Raw genomic sequence first — 16,289 nt, 5'->3', positions numbered from 1 at the left:
TAGCTTCTAGGACTGTGAGAAAATAAATTTCTGCAATATCCAGGCAGCGGTAACTTGTTATATCCGCTCTGGCACACTAATACACCTTCTAACACTAAGATTCATTTATTGTAGAAACCCCTTCCCCACCGCAGTAAATAGTACAAGAATACATTTTTATCTCCCTACACAAAAACACGTAATTGTTTTTATCCAACTAAGAAACTACTTGAGAGTCCTAGCTGCACCTGGAATCCATGGGGCCTGTAGGGTTGTTTCTGGTTTAAACTGATGCAGTATCATACCAATTTGGTAAAACCAGGCACATTATGGGATTCTGTTGCCTTCTGGCTTTTCTTTTCTTTCTTTTTTTTTTTTTTGCAACTCCTTCTACTAACAAGCAAGTAGGTGGAACAACCTTGAGCAATGGTAAACAGAACATACCATTTGTGTGTGATTGCATGGCAATTACTGGAATTGATATTCCAATTTGATGGAAATGTATGACCTTTTCGCTCCCTAAAAATAGATGTCTTCCTGTAGAGTAGAAGACCAAGTATAAGAATAAAAATATTGCCAGTACGGTGGCACATGCTTGTAATCCTAGCAACTCTGGAGGCTGAGGCAGGAGGATTAGAAGTTGGAGGTCATCCTCCACAACTTGGTGAGACCCTGTCTCAAAAAAAAAACAAAAAGATAAAAATGACTGTGGATATAATTCAGTGGTAAAGTGCCCCTGAGTTCGATTCATGATTCTATTTGGCTCTAAATCTGTGGATTTTCTATTTGCTTTTAGGATCCAAGGAGGGGTCTCAAGAGTCTGTAGTGAAATGACAGACACCAGGTTAGCTGTGGGTTTCACTTTGGGTTTCAAGTAGACATTTTTAAAAATAACTAGTTTCATTGCTAAGTAATTTTAATCATGAATATTCCCTAGTCATTAATTTATTCCATCAATAAATACCGACTGATGCCTGTTGTGGCAAGTGCTCTGCTAGATGGCTCCCAGCTCCTCAGTTTAAGGGGTATTCAATCTCAGTCTGGTATTGGAATAAAAGATGACACAGTAATAATGCTTCTTTATCGTTGCATGCTTTTAAATGGAAACTATTATTAGGACTCTTTGGCAGAGGGGAAACAAACTGGAGGAGGATAGTTGGCATCTTCCAGTAACTCTCCTTGCTCTTACATTTGGGTTAAGGTGCAGGTCTGGCTAGAAGGATGGGCAATGGGAACTGTGGTGTAGGAGGTGGCCTTATGTCCTCCATGCTTTCTCTTCTGCCATTAGGCAGGTGCTAGTGGAGGGTGGGGGCTTCATAGAGGTGGGAAAAGGGAAGTGGCGCCATATTTCTTTTCAGAAATTATGATAGCAAATCTGATGGAATCAATTCTGATGTATCTGCTGCACAGCAGCCGAACATTCCTGACCATGTCAAACTCCGCACAGTAAAATCTTAAAAAAAAAAAAAAAGCCCCGAAGATTGTGTATTTTTGCTACTGTCTTTCTATCAGGAACTCAGGAACGCTGGGGTCTACCATCTTGACACTTGTCATATGCAGAGGGAAGCTCCACTGTCATGAGCAGGGAGTAAGAGAGGAATCAAGTGTGGTCCCAACAAGTGGGTTTTGTTCATGCAATGCACACCCAACTTTACACTCCTAATAATAGCAAGTCACAAATACAATGAAGATTCACTCCCTTGTTCACCTAGAGCCCAATCCCCAAGGACTTACCCAATGCAACATCTCTTAGCCAAGAAGTCAGTCAGCAAGACCGAGGGGATTCTTCTCAGCCGTAGCCTCTCTCAGCTTCTCGGATGTCTTGGATGTCCTCGAGTGTCCGATAAGCCAGAGGCTGGGTAGCAGTCATCGCCACAGGAGAGGTGGTCAGTCATCTGGCCTCAGTGACAATGGTCGATCAGCAATCAATGATAGTGTGGACAGCAGCCAGGGCAGTCAAGAGACAGAGCGACGTGGAGTCCACTGGTCACGGTGCTGCTAACAGTTTGCTCCAGAAGTCCAGGAGTTTAAGTAGTGATTCTCAGCCCAGTCATGCTCTGGTCTTCATTGATAAAGACCAGAACACGACTAGACTAGGAGCCCCCACTCAAATCACAGATAAAGGTTCATACCGGCATTGTTCAAGAGTGTCATCCTGCCACACGGCAAGTTTGTCACCAGGCGCCTTTTATGATTTTAGTTTTAGAAGTCCAGGCAAATACCAAATACAGCTTATTATTGCTACATAAGACATGACTACAGCAACTCCTTTATTTCCTTGTCTCATTACACCCACCCAGAGAAAGGAAGTCCTGTCCACAGAAAGGACGTCTCACAATCGACTGAACAATCACTCTGTGAGGCCAGAAGAAAGCAAAGCTTTTACCCTCATCTTCATTTTATGAATAAGAAAATGAAGATTGGAGAGGGTCAGTGATTTGCCCAAGGTCACGCAGCCTGAGGGTGGTTGAGAGGAATATAGTTGGGGGTATGATGCAGGTCTCAGGGGAGGACACTGACCTGGGGTCAAGGGAGCTGGTCAGTGTTTTAGATCTGCCTGCAGCTACTGGACAAGTCCACTTGTCAACTGGAAGTAGGAAGTTGGGTCCATGAGAGATCCCTGAAGTTCTGTGCTTCTCTCTGCTGGTGGGAAGTGCGTCCATTCATTTTCCACCTCCCAATATCTCAAGGTATGGAAATTAGGACTATAGTTTTAATAATTTGCAGTGAGCATACATGGCTTTCCTGTAACTACAGACATAAGAACAATATAAGGAAATTATCAAAATCCCCCAGTATTCCCAAACCTCCTTAAGTAATTTGTGCCTCTTAAGTCCAGAGTTAAGCTCTGGCTTTGTTCTAGGCTGCTGGCAAATGTCCAAATTACAATATGACTGGGATCTCTTTGGTCTTGCAGAACTACTAGCTTTACCTGCAATTCATTTCCCAGTGTGAGCAATGAGCTGGTGTTACAAAGGCTGACCTCTGGGTATTGTAGATACTTTGGACTTAATGTCACCCCCTGAAGCTACCTCCACATTTTCTTTGGTAACCTTCCTGTCAGAACGTATGACCCTATGAATGGACCTGTTCCCCACCAGTAATGAGATTCAACTCCCAAATTCCTTGATTGCTATGGTAACCCACCCACCAAGACAGGAGAAACAAGGAAAGGAATATATCCACAGCATCTAAGCTGTGTATCAAACCCGTGGGAGGAAATGAATTTGTTTGGGTGAGGCAGCCACCATCCTCAGCTCCCTGGAGTCCCTGAGTGCCACCTGTCCTCAGCAACACCGCTTCTTCTCCTGGGACTACCCTGCTTTGAGCATTGACCTGTCATTCCTTGTTTTACTGCAGAGTGGTGGCAATTGATGTTAATGCCCTATTCAACCGACAGAAGGATGAGCCAGAAGCGTTTTAGTTAAAAGACAGTTCAATTCTGTCAGGCTTGTTGGAACACGCTGCCCTCTGATTTAATTTCGTTCTGCTGGAATCCAAGGGACGTCCCCTCTGGATTCTCTGCTGTCATTCGCAAGGGTATGCTCCCTAGAAAAGAGATAAGACCCCTCTTGGGCCCTTCATTCCAAGGCAGATTAGGTTTGTGAGGTGAGGGTCTTAGGAGTTCTCTGTTGCCAATAGACAAATGGGTGGTCAGCCTCGTTGGCAGGTGACAAGAGAAGGGAACAAGGCATTACTGATAACTAACCTTTAAAGGTACCTAGCTAGACTCGCAGGTTCCGCTGCTCACCCTCCAAACAAAGCTCAGGAGACACAAGTTGGTAGATGAAAACAGGTGTATTCAAAGTCAGCCTGAGGAAGACAGGAGACTCTGTGCTCCAGATCTCTGTCTTCGGGGGCTCTTTGGGGTGTGACCGGATTTTGTGAGAGGAGAGGAGGCAGTGTGGGACAAAAGGCAGGAAATCTGCCTATGTAGATCCAGCCAGGCTGTGGTAGAGAATTATGGAATGATTCTGGTTTTTCTACCCTGGCTGGTGCCCACCCAAGGTTTTGGGGACTGTTTCTCAGTTTCCATTCTTAGCATAAGGAAATTGGGATGTAGGCAGGCAATTAGGAAATGAGGGAGCAAACAAAACAAAACAATTTGGGGCTTTTAATTTCAAAGGGGCCCCATTACAGTATGGAAATCTGAATGGATGCCAGAGCCCAGACCTCTGAGCGCTACAGGGTTTTCTCTGAAATACGAGCTGAGTGTCCAGCTTCTTCCTTTCTGCAAGGACATGTGAATATAGACTGATATAAGCATACACGAAAGAATAGGTAGAAAAGGATCCAGAACATATTTTTGTTAGGATCAATTCTTCTAAGTAATATTCTAGGTCTGTGTGTCTCCAACAATTGACGTCCCAGGCCTTTGGGATGCTTTTAGAGATATTGTTACTTTTTTTTTTTTCTTTTTTTCTTTTTTTTTTAGCATATGAAAAAACTAGTTTTTAAAATTTTAAGATAATTATAGATTCATATACAGTTATAAGAAATAATATAGAGAAGTCCCAACCTCCCTTTACACAGCTTCCCACAATGATAACACTTTGCAAAAGTCTGTGGTACAGAGCTCCAATCAGAATTTTGATTTTTTAATTGATCTAATCTTTTAATTGGTGCACCACAGTTGTACATAAAGCTGGGATTCATTGTGCTATGTTAGGACCTGCGCATTACATGGTTGGCGAATTTTATTCTGCTATTCTCCCCTTTCTCATGTCTCTCCCTCCCCCTGATTCTTCTTTGTCTACTCTATTGATCTCCCTTCTATTGTCATGAGATTCCTCCAGGCCCTTTTTTAAATTCCTTATTTCTCTCTAGCTTCTGCATATAAGAGAAAACATTCAACCCTGACCTTGGACTTTCAGAGTTACTCTTTTTTAAAAATATTTTTTAAATGTTGATAGACCTTTATTTTATTCATTTATGTACATGTGGTGCTGAAAATCGAACCCACTGCCTCACACATTCTAGGCAAGTGCTCTACCACTGAGCCACAACCCCAGCCCCTCAGAGTACTCTTGAGAGAGGTAATCATTTCTTGGGGCTGCTATAACAAAGTACCACAAGCTGGGTGATTTAAAACGAGAAAAAATTATTGACTCACATTTCTGGAAGCTACAAGCCCCAAATCAAGGCATTGAGAGGGCCATGCTCCTTCTGATACTTGTAAGGGAGAATGTTTTCTTGCCTTGTCCAGTTTTGGTGACAGCTGGCAATCTTTGGGTGGTTCTTGGTTTCTATCCGCACCACTCCAGTCTCTGCCCCCACCTTCACACGACAGTCTCCTTGTGTGTGTGGGTGGGTGGGATGTGTCTGTGTCTTTTCCCCTCTTAGAAGGACACCACCATATTGGATTTGAGGCCACCCTACTCCAATATGACCCTATAACAATGAATTAGAAACTGCTTTTGCTAAAAGCACTGACTCTTCACCAAGGCCTGCCAATGCCCAGAGGGTAACTAAATGCAGGGCAGAGCCTGGCATCTCTGTCTTTAATTTGGGTTCCAGGAACAGCAGAGCCTGGCAGACAAATCACCCCATGATATCACACCACCGAATAGAAGCACTTACCCCATGGCAGAACCCAGACTGTCTCCCTAAGCAGGACTAGTCGTCTCCTGGGAACCAGAGTGCCCCCCCACATGCTAAAGATTTCTCCAGAGCCACCTGAGACAACGACCAACCAGACCTTGGCCCCACCAGGATGACTTGCTCTGCCAGCCATGCAAACCCCAGCCACACAAGCCCCAAGTCCTGTCCAGGCACACCCCTCTTTTCTATAAAGCGTCAAAGTTTCTGTCAGTCAATTGGAGGCAAGTCTTTGGTCACTGGACCCCTTTATCTGTTGTTTGCAATATGGCTCTGCTGACTGGACCTCCTCTCTGCCCTTCACCGCTGCTCCTCTCTTTGACTGGCACATGGGAGGGGCGGGAGAGCCTGATCTGTTGGGCCCACCACTGCCGGGGTGTCACCCAAGCACTCCAGTGACAGCCTAATCTTAACTGACCTAATTACATCCGCAATGACCCCATTTCAACATCAGGTCACATTCTGAGGTACTGGGGGCTAGGACTTCAGTGTACCTTTTTAAGGAACATAGTTTAAATCATAATAAAAGAGAATACAGAATCCAAATTTTCCTGGATTTATGTGTCCAGAGAACTTTCTGATCAAAGAAAATAAAGTGGCACTGCTGTCCTGTGGAGCAGGTGGCATGCACTCCTGGCCCTGTGCCACGCAGGCTCGGACTTCTCCAGCTCACCTCAACCATTAGCACCAAGGCTGCCCCCAGGTCTTCAAGGCTCTGACACCAGGATTGTTCCACTTCAACTTGCCGGAGAACCCTGGCACTTGCCAGGCCTGGAACTGCTCCTGCCAAGCTTGCCGACTCCTGCTCCCAGCCGGCAACGGGATCCTCTCTGGATTCGTGTCTGCCATCTTGTGCTGGGGTCTGGTTTTCTCAATTTGTTTGTTGTTTTAAAGCAAAATAGAGCATTTTACCTCTACTGAGGTTGATACTGCATCAAAGCCCAGCTACCTGAGGCAGCTCCTGACTCCGCTGCCCTCTGTCCTCCCGAGCATGCTCCGGTCTTCATGCTGGTCTGCGGAAGCCTAGCCTGCTCTGTCCCTGGAACTTAGGGGTGTCTCTGACCCACTGACTACGACATTACACTCCCTCTGTTCTGTGCTGCTCTTAGTTCCTTCTTGAGACATCTTTTCCTGGTTCTATCTAACCCAATCTCTAAATGTTAAGTGTGTCTTTCCAATTACCACAAGACCAGTGGCTTTCAAATTTTTGTGAGCAAGATTTACAGGAAGAAGTCTGCTTTTAATCTGGGATACATACAAAAATAGTTTAAGCTACTTTAAGTGTCATGAAACAGTATTTACTCCTACAGAGTGCCATGTGCACAATCTTCTATTTTATTCTATTCTTATCTGGGTATTTCACTGACAAATGATAAAAACCTTTGGTCACTTTACTGCCTACTAAGAGGTTGCAACTTGTACCCAGAGGAGCAGTGGTGGGGATTGATCTGCTCTTAACTTCTCTCCAGTGGTTTTTCACCCAGAGGAAAGGGCAATCTTTTCACAACCTAAATTAGATCAGGTCTCAGCACTTAAACCCTCCAGCCCACTTAAAATGAAGCTCAAACTCTTTACCATGGCCTGCAAGCTCACTGATGGAAAGATCCTGTGTTAGTCAGCATTTTGTTGCTGTGACCAAAACATGTGACCATAACAACTTAGAGGAGAAGTTTATCTTGGCTCACGGCGCTAGAGGTCTCAGTCCATGGTCGGCCGACTCCATTGCTCTGGGGCCTGAGTGAGCCAGGACATCATGGTGGAAGGGTGTGGCCGAGGAAATCTGCTCAGCTTATGGAAACCAGGAAGCAGAGAGAGAAAGAGGATTAATCCACTGATTAAGTTACAGCTCTCAAAATCTTGTCATTTCACTTCTGAACATTCCTGCACTGCCTAATGTGATCTTTTGGGGGGACAGCTCATAACCAAACCATAACAGGCCCCCTTCTAACCACACTCAACTTGGCTTTCTCTCTTGCAGTGGGCAGCCTTTTCTGTTTTGCAAGGTCCTGCTCTCCTTGGCTTCGCCCTCTCTGATGATTTGTCATTCGGTGATCAACTCCAAGGTCTTCTCAGAGAGACCTTCCCTGACCACCCTATCACTTCCTGTCAGTGCTTAACAATTTACCCTATTTTATGTTCTCCCTAGTATAGTTGTCCCTCAACATCCCTGAAGGATTGGTTCCAAGATCTCCTTCCCAGATACCTGAATTCGAACCCCCAAGTCCCCCATGTGGAATGGTGTGCAATTTACACATAGCCCAAGCGCATCCTCCCATATACTTCAGTCATCCCTAGATTATTTATAATGCCTAATAGAATGCAAATGCTATGTAAATAGTTGCTCTGCTATATTGTTTGGGGGATAACAATAAGAAAAAAGTCTAGATCTATTCAGTACAGGTGGTTTTTATTCCCTGAACATTTTTGATCCATGGTTGGTTGGACCCAGGGATGCAGAACCCATGGAAACGGAGGGATGACCATACTTACTGTTTTGTTTCCCTCTGGCTCTCCACTAGGGTGTCAGCTCCATGGGAGGAGGACCGTCCTAGAGCACAGACCTTGACCGGGAAGAGCTCCTGGGGTCAGCAAGTGAAGGGAAGGGGCAGCAGGACTGGGCAGAGGAAGGTGTTGGGCCATGATCCCATCATGCAGATGCTCCAGCCTCCTTGTAGGGAGACCTGAATTTGGGTGACCCTGCGGAGCTGTCCAGAACTAGGTGGACATCATTTCTTTCGTGATCCATAGCTGGCTGCAGGCTGCCCCAGAAAGGGGGTAGGATGTGGGCAAAATCCCCCAGATCTTCAGTTAGTCAAGACCCAGTGGGGATGACAACTTGGCTGAGTGATGGTAGCACTTCCAGTACTTGGAGGGAGACCCTGTTACACCGTGACCTGGAGTTCCAAACAAATCCTGTCACCTCCCCTCCTGCCACTTCAGCTCCCTAGTTAGGTCTCCATGACCAGCCTCAGTATGCCCTTGCTCTCTCCAAGATGCCAGCATCTTCCCTTGAATGTGACCCTACTCCCCTGCTTGCCACCAGCTTTTAAGGTCAGGAAGAGACGCTTCCAACACCTACCTCAGGCCCGGTGCTAGGATTCCTGGGCCAGCACCTAAAGGTGAACCGTCCTCTCCGTTCTAACAGCCCTGCGGTCTTTGACTCTCCAATGCCTTGTGTTGCCAGCAGGGGTCGATGTTGCTTCAAGGGCAAAAGAACACCACGTTTCAGTGAGGAGTAAAGTGACTTTATTTGCGATTTATTAACTTCTCATTGGCCATGATATTTAATAATAATACTACCTTTTATGATGATGTTGGTGCTGACAATGCACATATTTTCACAGACTGACACGGCTGGGTAGGTCACATCTGACACTGGGAATACTCTAAAAGGAGTAAGGCCAATGGTCTCTTCCTTTACAAGCAAATAGCATCACTCTGAAGTATGGTGGAGCTGGGGTCTTGGTGGGGTGCAAGGATATGTGGGGAGGAGGTAGTAAAAATGTAAAAGAATGACAAGAAATAGACCTTGCTTGCAAGGAGTGTGCAATCTAGGGTGAACTTTTATCTTCCTGTTCTGTAGAACAAGAACTATCACTTTCATAGGACTTGCTCTGTGCACTTTACCAATATCAACCCAGTTACTATTTGCAATAAGCCTATGGGCTGGGTACTGCTATTACCCCTGTTTTACAGAAGAAGAAACTGAGGCATGACGAGGTCAAATCACGCAGGGTCATCCCTGCTGAGTGAATAATACAAGACAGGACCCCAGGCAGTATGGCCCCAAGTGTGTATGACATGATACTGTCTCTCTTCATAAACGGTTCCAGGCCCTACCATGCTACTGAAGGAATTTTTAAGAGAAATATATTTTTAAAACTGGGGATGTGGTTCAGTGGTAGAGGGCTTGCCTTGCATGTGTGAAGCCCTGGGTTTGATCCCTAACACCAAAAAAAAAAAAAAAAAAAAAGAAAAGAAAAGAAAAAGAAAAAAAAAGTCTTAATTTTTAAACTTTATAGAAATATTATGTATTGATTGTTGAAAATATGGAAGATATTAAAACACATAAAAAGGGACATTAAATATCAAGAACTGCTCCGAGCTCACCATTATTAATACTACACCTACTCTAGCTTTTTCCATGCATATTTCTAATGCTTACATAGCATTTGCTCTGAATTTTGATACTGTCCTAGAGGCTGAATGTCAAATGTTTCAATGTGATTTTTTTGCACCTAATGTTTTCAATTGCATGTTAATTTATTTATGTAATTTTCCATTCATTTTCCTATTATTAAATATTCCTCAAGACATCATTTTAATTTGTTTTTTAATAATCTATTGCAACTTATTCAATCTTTTTTAGGATTATCGTTTTCAATTTTCTGCTATTTCAAGTGGTATCACACACACACAAAAAAGAAAACCTCTTTTGTGTTTCAGATTCTTTCTTTAAGGTTTATTCCTAAAAGAGAAAATTTTGGTTTAAAATTACTCTTCAAAAATGCTTATGAATATTGGAAATGTTCTTTTCATCAAAGTTTTAGCAGCTTCCATGCCTCCCTTGTGGCTAAAATGAGAAAGGTCATTTGCGCTCTTGCCAGACTTGAGTCCAGCAGTAAATATGATTCACTGTCAGGGAGGGGATCTGGTTGGGAAATACTGAGCAGGGAAATCCAGTATGTATTCTGTGTTAATTCACATTTACTTCCTCACTGTGGAGATTAGGCCTGTTTAATATAATATAGGCCTATATTATATTTAGACTAATGTTATCTGTCACTATTCTTTTATCTGTTTTGCTGTTGGGCCATTGGTTTTCTTAGATGAATTTATATAAATTTTAAATACATAAAATATATTTTCTCTGTCCTATTTCACTGTGCTCTGATTTGTCTTCAAATTCCGTTTATGCCATTTTTCATATGCACATTTTGAATTTCTGTGCCACCAATTTTCTCACGTTCCCCTTTTCACTCTAGTGCTCTTGCATAAAGAGTGTGGGCGAGAGCCCCTCAGCGCACTGCATCCAGCCCTCCCAGCTCCTTCCCGCCCGGCCCTCAAGGACGCTCTTCGGGGCCCTTATTGCAGAGGGGGTCCCTACAGGGCAGGGTGCTGGCAAAAGGGTTCCAGCTCCGCCACCTTCTGACCCTTCTACTTGACCCACCGAAGCTCACCCATCCAGGCAAGGCTGCTTTGAGTGTCCCCCGTGAGGACAGCGTCTCAAGTTGACGAAGATGGGCATTCATTAACAGAAACTCCTGTGGACAAAAACTCAACCTCAGGCTTTCCTGAGCCCCCCACTCGAGTAGGTCTGCATTTTGGACTGTCCTTGGCCGGCTTAGTCCAGTTTTAGCAGGAATCCTGCTGAGTCAGTTCAGTGAATCTCCCCACTCTCAAAACCTGACAGAATCCGTCTTCCCCCACTCTTGGTATGTTATCGCCCTGGCCCACCTGCTGCATGAATCCTGTTAGGAAGGTCAAGCAAGAGCCCCCCAGCCCCACCCCAGCCACCCCCAGCCTTGATGTTTCCTCTTAGTAATTTTCCATCCTCTTGCCCCCAGTTTCCTCTTTGGGCTATTAATCCCCACTTGTCTTTTGAAGTTGAGGCCAATCTCTGTCCTCTATATCAAAACCCCCATTGGAGTAGAGTTTTGAATTCAGTCCTCCGTCCTATCTTAAGTATCAGAACTAATTTTTGTCTTTAAGGTTACATCAACTAGTAGGATTGCAAATAGATCTACACTCTGACATCCTGTTTGGCATAATTTAATAAAGCAGAGCATCTGCTTACCTGTGGCTCAGCAAGTCCCCTTCACTCTTTTCAGGGGCACTGGGGCCACTGCTGTCCCACTGTAGGACAGAAGGTTGTGCACCATGCACTGGGAAAGGTGCCTGTTCACATCACAGGTGTTGGTGTGAGCTCAGGGACCTGACATGGAGACATACCCAAGGAAGTATATGAATGCTGCTTATCTCTTGAATCTCACGATTCATGTACTACAGTGGGGCTTGCATGAGGCTGTTAACCACATCTCTCTCTGCTGCTCAAAGTTCAGACATAGGCCCAGGAGTTAGACAGGTCAAACCAAAACATTAGTTTTATTACGGATGAAGCTCACTGGAGAATGTGGCTGAATCAAATTCCTACTTATTCTTCCTCCAACATCCAAAATTCTGTTCCACCTCCTCTCATCACCACCAACCCCAGTTCTGCTGCATCCACTAGGCTTACCACTTGGAGGATCAATGAATGGACAAAGTGACAGGAAAACAGAGGTTCAGAGGCTTGTGAGCCACAGGAGCACACAGGAGGGCGGGCTCCTTTGCTAAGCCGTGAGGAATGGGAGGCCTGGGCACTGAAAATTCAGGGCACTGTTAGCAGCCAAATAAAATCGGACAGAAAGCGGCGGAAGCAAGCTTTATTGGAATTTGGCTTTTGGACGAAATTCCCAGGTCTCAACCCCCCACCCCCCACCCCCCCGGGGAACAGGAGCGGGAATAAATCGCTGGAGGCCGTGGCTGCCCAGGGTTTTTATAGGCCGGAATGGGAGTGGGTCCTGCTGAGTGACAGGTGGATGTTAAGGGTCAGTGGGATCTTCCAGCCCCCTTGATTGGTCACTGTTTTGTGCACTGTCCTCCGCTCTGCCCCCTACAGTCACCCAAATTCTGACCTAAGAGGCACCAAGAGGAAATGCCCTTCTATTCCTGCGCAAATGCGGGGGGGAGCAGGGGGATGCTTTGTGACATCTACCCTGAAGTGAGGATTAAATGCTACACAGAGATGACCACAGTGCCTGGCCAGGGGGAAGGCTCAGAGAGCATCGGCTACCATTTTGTGTCTATCCTCATAGCTGACTAAGTAAAGCCAGCTACTGTCCCCTTTGCAAGTCTCTGTTCAAACCCTCTCCGAGATGATTTAAAATTCTCCACACTTCTAAGTTCTTAGAGTACATTTCATTTTGCAAATGAATGTTCTGGATCATCACAGTTTAACTAGTATTTATTTAGCATGATTTAGCATTATTTAACTAGTAGGATTTTTAAAATGTATTTAAAAAATTGAAATGTGCCCCTTTTGGACTTCAGGCCTTCTCAGAGCCAAAGATAGATCTAGACCTTGAGAATGGGGAGTGACTTTCCTCGTCCAGTATCTGTATCAAGCAATCTCAAAGTTCCAGATGAATAGGCTGGTCACTGGTGCATCTTTGCCCTCAAAGGGAACAGATGACAGACAAGTTGGTCGAAAGAACATCTTCACAGAGATAAAAATGGCTGAAATTCTCCTGCTTCCTCTATTGGCATCAGATCTGCTATTTTGCTGCTGCCATTATTCTCCCTCCCCACACCACTTTACAGCCCAGATTGTTAGCCCTTGAACTCCCTAGTCAGTCATTGGTCCAGCTTGTTAGCCCGCAAACCTCCTGGCTAGTCATTGGTCCATTGTTATTAGCCCCTGAAATCCCACTACTTAAGAATCGCTCCTCCCTCATTCTTTCTCCTCTCTCTCTCTCCCCGCTCCGCCTTGCGGGCAAACACTCTGCCTGTCCACTTAATAAAATCTCTTGCGACAGTTCCCACATCCAGAGTGGTTTCTGGGTGCTTTCATCCCTACTTTACAATTAGTAAAAACTGGAGACTCTATATGATTGGATTAACATTTCAAAATTAACATATCTTCAGTAAAAAAGGGCTGAAGTATTTTACCTTTATCTTACCAGGTGTTATGGGTTGAACTGTGTCCCTGAAGAGATGTGTTCAAGTCCTAACCTCTTGCACCTGTTAGATTGACTTTTTTTGGAAGTTGGGTCTTAGCAGATACAATCAAGTTAAGATGAGGTCATTAGGGTGGGGCCCTGATTCAACATGACTGCTGCCCTGGTTATGGGATTCTTGCACTGAGAGACAGGGCACCGATGTATGCATTCCATCAGAAGCAGTGTTCATCAGTGCCAGCACTGATTTGTATCCAAAGGCTGAGCACCAAATGCAAGAATTGTCTTATAATCTTTGTGAGTTTCCTTTTTCACTTGCCAGATCTTTGTCTCCCATATAAGGTAATAGGCATTCTGATTGGGCATTCTTTTTCTATACTATAAAGTAGCAACAATGTTACAACTGAGTTATGAAAGGCTTACATTGATTCTGATGGCACCATGTTGTCTTTCCTCTGTTCTGAGAAAGTCTCTACCTTACAAGGAGAGAAGAGCCACAAAGGGATCATGTGTGAGGACATGCAAGGAGAACACCAGGCCACCACAGAGGCAGAGACTGTGGCCCTATGTCTAGAGGCCAAGGAATGGTAAGGATTTCCAGCAAACCCCAGGGGCTGAGAGAGAGGTGGAAGGGATTTTCCCTCAGAGCTTTCGGAAGGACCTAGACTGTGAACTTCTGGCCTCCAGAATTGGGTGAATAAATAACTGTTTTTTTAAGCCAGTTTGTGATATTTTACTACAGCAATCCTAGGAAACTAATATACCTTAGGTGCCAAGGCTACCAGTGCTTTGATAAAGAGTATTGTGTTTCATTAAAAATATGCCTCATAATTTATTACTTAAGGCGAAATGCCATGGAGAGATAATCACCAGTTCTGATGGTAATTAGTATTTTTTATTTGCAGAGAAGCAATAATAAATCTCTAAAGAGAGCAAATACAGTATTGATAAATGCTAAGTATCACTGCTTTGGAGCATGCCATTTTTCTATTTTGGAAAATGTGTGACTAATACCACCACAGGGTTTCTGCCCTCCAGTCTAGAATGCATGTCGACTCATTTATGGCTGAGCTCTTCCATATAAGGTATTGATTTCAAAGGATAACATAAAAAGAGTTTGGAGAATTAACATCATTTTCCCTGTGGACCACAGCCCATGCATGGAGCAGCACTGTTGGGTACTGCTGGAGTGACAAAGCACCTGGGAAGTCCTCCAGTCTCAGAATGAATGTTTTATTAGGAGCGAAGACAGTCTTGCTTGATGACTCGCACTCTTGCACAATCCCCAACTTTCTGAGCCCCACATGTTCTGCCAAGGTTTTTTCATGAGAGCTCTTTAGTGGAGAGCCTGCCCCTTGCAGAGCCTAAACGACTCCTCTTCAATGCTCACTGGCTTATCATGCAGTAAGCCTGTGAAATTCCAAATCCTTTCCCCAGAGAAAGTAAGGAGCAAGACCAAGTACAGATTGGAATATTTGTTTTGTTTCCTGGAGAAAGAGGGATGTAGCCGTATCTGGACATTATCACTCTCATCACCACCAAATTCTATGCAAACAATCCATCTACACAGCTGCACAGCTTTCTTCCCAGAAGACCCCTGCTAGCTCTCACCTGCACTGCCCAAGTGGCCTTGGACTCCTTTCCTAGTCACAGGCTTGTTGGCTCCTGATTTTATGGTCTAATAATAATTGTATTAAGATTAATCTTCATATAATTTTAAAAATATCATTTCCATTTTTAAAATCTTCAATTCATATTTACTGGGAATATATTATCTATAAAATTCTTTGTATAATTGAGACATCTCTTAAAAAATGTTTCAATATTCATTTGGTATTTAGAATGCTTTATTCCTCTGGATGGTGCAGGGGCTTGGATTTGGGGGATCAGAGTTTGGGGTAAAATGGGACATGTGAGGAAAGAGTCTTTCCTCTAGACTGGTGGTCCTCAAGCTTTAGCTACCATCAGAATCGCCTGGAAGACTTATTGAAGCAGACTACTTGTTACTGTCCCCAGGGTGTCTGACTCCATAGGCCAGGGGCTGTACCTGGGGACTGGCATATCTAGCAAACTCAGGACGCTACTGACGTCACTGTCCAGGCCCGCACTTTGAGTCCCTCTTTCTCCATCTCTTCACGAAGCGTTGGCCAACGTGTACAACTCTTCATTTCCTCTTTCCTTCAGGGGAGTGCAGTGTCCTCTAAAGTGCTTCATCCTGTGGACTCAAAAGGATAATGTAGAGAAAAGTCAGCCCAGTGCTGGGCAGAGTAACTCATGACAGACGTCAGCAGCATACAGCAGCCACAGTCAGGGAGGTCATGAAGACCCTCTGGTGGGATCGGTACTCGTGTTGGTTGGTCATAGGTGAAGCCGATGAGGTTTAGAAGCACTTGTGAATTCCTTGTGTTTTTCCAGCTTCACACCTGAACCAAGATAAGATTCTGGGGTGGAACCAGGCCTATTTTGCATCTTCAACTTGAACCCTTGACAGCACTTCACTCTCGATGTAAATGCATGATACCAGCGTGCTAGTGTGCACGTTAGAGCTGCGTTCGCTCGCTCAATGCCCCAAGCACCTTTCCTACAAAGTCCTCTATCAAACTTGTTTTACTCCTGCAAACACACATTTGAGATGTTGGGGAGCAGGCAGCAGGAAGCTCTGTCACAGAGCTCACTAGGTTTAACATCAGTGCTGAAAGTTAAAAAGTATGCATATGTGTTTGGGGAAATGTGTCTTTTGGGACAGTACTGCCTGCAATGTGGTTCACAGGCTGGTGGATGGTCCCCTAATGATTAAAAGGGACAATAAGTCTCAAGTGAGTAATGACAACTAACAATAACACTCAGTGTCAAATGTCTCACACCATCTTCCCTTCCTCAGCTCTCCTTCCCTTTCCTAGGAAAATAAACTGGGAAACCAGTAGCCCAGTGCTTTAGAACTACTCAGAATAGAGGCACATTTGGGCCTTCCAAATTAGCAATATGGCATCTCTT

The sequence above is a fragment of the Sciurus vulgaris genome (genome assembly GCF_902686455.1).
Source record: "Sciurus vulgaris genome assembly, chromosome: 7".
Lineage (NCBI taxonomy): Eukaryota > Metazoa > Chordata > Mammalia > Rodentia > Sciuridae > Sciurus > Sciurus vulgaris.
This window is presented reverse-complemented; position numbering follows the sequence as displayed.